Here is a 5297-nt window from a genome sequence, read left to right as displayed (position 1 = left end):
TGTCGTCGGGGAGGAGGGTTGTGTGTGTTCGCGCGTGTACTGGTTACTACCCCGTGCTCTATTCAAACACGTGTCTACCTTCCCGACTGTCCGTCCATCCGGTAGTCAATGAAATCGGCCCCGGCCGAGTTACTAAACCAGCACAAAAATGCTCATGTGTCTACTGTAAAAAACTACCATAAATAACAGTTCGGTGAAGTCTATAAGTAACGATAGCCACTACAATTCCCGTAAGGTACCTTATATTGTTTTTCCCATAGGAGCTCGTGGGCCAAAGAGTTTGAATGGGATGGGGTGGAAATTCAATTGGATATAACCTTTTTTCTTTATACTTACAATTAAACAATTAACAAAAGATGGTATAACTAAATACAAATTCAATTAACGTAGTAATGACTTGTCGTCAAGTTTACAACACAGCCATAATCATTACTCAACTATAACTAACGCTAGGGAACGCGAACCACAATTGACCGTCTTGGGGACTTGGTTTGTCTTGTGCGTACTTACCCTTTCTGTTACCTGGTCAGTCACAACGATGGTCCTTCAAACTGTCCTTTTCCAGTTTCTCCCTTGAAGTACAAGCTACCGTGGGACATCTATTGTAAAATGGTCGTTATATAAGTGGCCTCAACACTGAGAAGGTTATAAATTAGGATGTAAACAGTTGAACTCTAAAGTCTGAAAAGTGACTTGAGGCGATTTTCCTTAACTAAGCCAAAGTGGGTGAATTAATTTTTCGAGTAAATAGATACTCGGTAAGTAACCCTTTTTTTTTTTTCAAACTTTGTCACTGTGGGGTGTCCACTGTGCGTCGAGCCCAAACTAGTGTCTCAATTTTTACACACCGTACAACCCCTTTTATGGACTTACTGAGAAGATTATAGTCTCATCGTCTACTATTCTCCGGATGGCTTCGACACACGCCATTCGTCCTACCATACCTAATCGACCTTTTCGCAGTCCTGTGTGACAAAATCGTATATACACTATGTACTACTAAGTCGAAGCATACCTCTTCCAGCATACCCCTGACAGTACAAATAAAGACGTGCGCTCGGAATCGATTAAGACTTGATTCCGGTCTTTATGCGAAACTTGGCCAAAACGACTTAGAACGGACTGATTGTGGGACAGAACATCCACTATCCGTGACAGTTTTTGGTGTGACAAGTCCTTGATCAACAGCGCGTGCGGTCGAGACACACACTCCTGATGGAAGGATAAGGAAACGTCCTCCATTATTTCATGTACCATGCGACTATAACTCGAGCTCGGCCCACTCCACTGCTCACTACGAGAAGGATTGTGAACGCATACACCGTACAAGACACGTCCAGACCGTCTGATTGGTTAGCTGGTCGGCTCTGTTGTGATTGGTCAACCGCTTAGCTGGTTTCTCCAAAATTACCTACCCCACCTTTAACACTGGAATAATGGCACTGAAACTGTATTTATTTAATATTATAATTATTGACTTTTTAACTCCTTTTAAATTGTGCTTTATTTTCCTTCTTATGAACTTCAAATTGCTTTTTTTTGGTGTTTAAAATATACTTAATAAATATACAGCACTTGCCTAGTCTACAGTAATAACACTTCCCCTACAAGGTAACAGTAGACACAAATACAAAAGTTAAATTGTAGCATGAATACTCTGTCACTTTTCCAATACACACACTGATATACTTTTTCGAATCAGTGCGTAGTGGAAAATTGGGACACACACACACCTCTCATTACCACATACAAAGCTGGTGAGATCATATACTGGCAGTGGAGGCAATCAGTTACTTACAGCACACTTCATTAGCATGTATTAATACTCTCTGAGCCATGAAATTCCAATAAACTCTATTTATCTCCAATAATGGATGCATTTCCCCCGATCAACAACACATGGCCGACAGCGAAATATATAAATTCCCCAGGGGGGAGTTGCACTTTTCCGCTGAAATCACACGTCAGAGTCTTCAGTGAAACAGGCTGCAACTATTATTTTGTTTACATCTGAAAGTAGGACGGTTCAAAGCACTTAAATGACGCTCCGATGCCAATCAGAGATAATCAGCAGCGCTGACCTCCTCTTGGCTGTTTGGAGAGTCAAGAAGGCGGCCATTTTGGAATTGCTCAACTGTAAACAGATGTGCTGTGAGGTTGTGACAGACGAGGATTCAAGAGAGACACGGCCAGATGGGAAACAAGTTAAAAGCATTATAACAGGAGGTGGTAGGAACACGACTAACATGGTCTCGACAAAAAGATGCCGGAGGGAAAGCTCCGCAGAGAGAGGATTTGTTTTTACAAAAGGTGGTAATTAATAAGAGCCCGGGGCACGCTGATGGTCGGGGGACTGCAAGTGTGGGAGGCAAAGAGGCTATAAAACACAGAAGGGGGGAAAATGACAAAAGGAATCAATTTGAGTTCTTGTTTTGGGTCCTTGAAGAAGACAGAAAAAATAAGTTGTAAGAAAAGGCAAGTGAAGTGCTTAGTCCTGGGTCCTATCAGACTGTCAGATAAGTGAAACAGATGAAGGACGGATGGGAATGTAAAGAGAGGAAGTGACACAGCAAAGGATGAAAGGGGCTCGATGCTCGGTGTTATCCGACAGGAGGAGGAAGAGGAATAAGGGGGAGAGCACAGGGAAATGCAAGAAAAGACACTTGAATGCACTTTAAAAGCAGACTTCACAGACAAGGGGGAGAAGAGGAGAAACAAAATCAAGAAGAGAGTGCTTCGAAGCTTAGAGACAGAAGACAAGGTGCAGCAGACAACAAACAGGCTGCGGACGTCATTTAATCACAAGGCACTGAAGGACAGGACGAGGGAACCAGAGAGATGAGGAGGGCTGTGAAAGTGTCTTTAAAGTCAATACATCCATGCCACAGTAATCGGGCAACCATGACATTATTACTTTAAACAAATAAGACCATGGTCAACAGATTGTGTCACTGTCTCCAAACACATTCCATAATCCCCAACATTTCCTTGTTTTACTGAGTTATTGTTTATATAAGAGGATTTCACAGTCTGGAAAACAAAAATTACATTTTGTTCCACTGGAAATAACAAATGTTGTTTGCTTTTAATGAGGAATATGCGTGTCAGACAGCAATGCAGAGATACATTCTGCGACATGAATGCTGTGTCTGAATGTAATATACACTGGAGAGACTTACAGGAGCAGCGAATACTTATTCTCAGATATTATATGTAAGACCATGAGCCTGCTTTATGCATGGCTGAATTAATCAGTTGGCCCTGGGGCAGAAATAGGCGATGGGGCCCTCTGACCTCCACCACTCCCGAGTGGATAGAGCACGCAGCCTTCAAGCTCCCATTAAGTACTGACTGCAGTACTCCTGTACTCCCTGGGCCCAGGTTTACTGTGTGTCAATTAGTTCACTTTCTTTAAGAATATGCGCAACGTGAGCTCAAAATATATAATATAACACATGTCTTAGGACTGGATTTTGACACCGTGACCCTCTGCAACAACAGATAATAGATTTGCTCATTAGTTTATTAGAAATAAGTTATTTAGAATAAAGAAAATGTATTGATAAAATGGCTCATTCGTTAAAGGGGCCCTGTTTCAGGTCTCACATGTCTCCATGATGTATTGTTCAGAAAGCTCTTTATTTTTCTCATACTGCCTGTGCTGCAGCACCTCTTTTCACCCTCTGTCTGAAACCAGAGCCCAGTCTGCTCTGATTGGTTAGCTGGTCGGCTGTTTAGATGTCCCGCCCGTTAGCCTATCACGTACAATGTGTTGGAGCGCTAGCAAATAAAATGCTTGTGTTACACAGAGTAATGTTACTTGGTTACGGAGTCCAAATGAAGGAAAGGGCAATATATATCGTCTTTTGGATATGTTAAGTCTTAAGTGTTGTTTTTTCCTGGTTTAAACGGTTGAATTACAGTAAATTGATGTATGTTTCTGAATATAATAGACTGTTAAATTATTTCCTTTAGCTGCTTAGTTTATATCCATATTACTGATGATAATTTATCAAAATTCTCATTGTCTTAATATTTTCTGAAAGCATCAACTTTACAATATGTCAAATATGTAAAAATGTGATTGATGATTTCCTTCACATTGCCCTGTCCGACTGCAAATATCATAAATGTAGATCTGTTGCCAAGTGGCTCACTTCGCATGGTTTACAGAGTAGCATGAACTCAGTTGTCTTCATCTGAAACCCATGTTTGTGTTATTGGTTTGACCTTTAAGTTAGTTCTGCAGTACACACTTTTTTTCTTCTGAACAGCTCTCCAGAGAATAGAAATCTTACAATTCTGCTCTCGCAAGGTAACTGCGATGAAAAGAAAATGAAGCTTCTCCGAAACAATGAATACGCCCCCTGCAATAACAAGAACAAGAAACAGAGACAACTTCCTGTCATCTTCAACTCTCTCTGAGATCCCTCATTGTTAAGCCACAATATGTGATGACACAACTCAGGTTGATATTGTTTATGTCTCTTTTATCAGATGTGAAAAAGGTTATTTGATTGATGGACTGCAGCAAGAAATGATTGTTTACCTGGCTAAGAGGTGTCGCTTAAAAGCCAACAATATAATCACTTTGAATTATATTTCTAGACGTTTGTCAGACAGCATAAACAGATTAGTCTGTCAACAACTTCTCACCAGGTGATGTCTGTAACACATCATTTTGTTCAGGAGGAAGAAAAACATTGAGCATTGCTGTTGTTCGTGTGTTTTAGTGAATACTTTACGGAAAGGACCTGAAATCTCTAGTACCTCATTCACACCAACGGTGTTTCAGGGCCGGTTCGGAGCTGGAGCTTGAAAAGCACCGGGTTTTCCTGTTCACACCGCAGCGGAGCAACCTCTTAGCTCCGGAATCCGGTTCATTTCAAGCACCAAATAAATGTCCAGCCAGAGCAAAAGCACCGCATACGTCACGCTTACGTCGAGGCGGGGGCGGGGGCGGGATCAACTCCTGAACAACAACAAAAAGCCGGCATTTTATCCAGTTTGTACACAACGATAGAGAAACTTAAAAAGCAGCAGTGGTCCACTGAAGAGACCAGCTACCTACTGGGAATCTGGTCTTCTGAAGAGGTACAGAGGAAGCTGGAGCACAATCGGCCATTGTTGTTGTTGTCAGTGTCAGCTGTGAGGGTTTTCCGCGGCTTTGGCTTTATCAAGCAGGCACGCAAACGGTTACGTCATGACGCAAACGATGACGCAGCACCAGTCGGACTCTGGGCAGTGTGAAAAGAGCCGGAGCTAAACCGAAGAACCGGTTCTGAACCTGAAAAGCT

Source organism: Notothenia coriiceps, unplaced genomic scaffold (genome assembly GCF_000735185.1).
Source record: "Notothenia coriiceps isolate Sejong01 unplaced genomic scaffold, NC01 NC01_scaffold00000339, whole genome shotgun sequence".
In the NCBI taxonomy this organism is placed as follows: domain Eukaryota; kingdom Metazoa; phylum Chordata; class Actinopteri; order Perciformes; family Nototheniidae; genus Notothenia; species Notothenia coriiceps.
The sequence above is the reverse complement of the archived record's forward strand: the minus strand, read 5'-3'. Positions refer to the sequence as shown.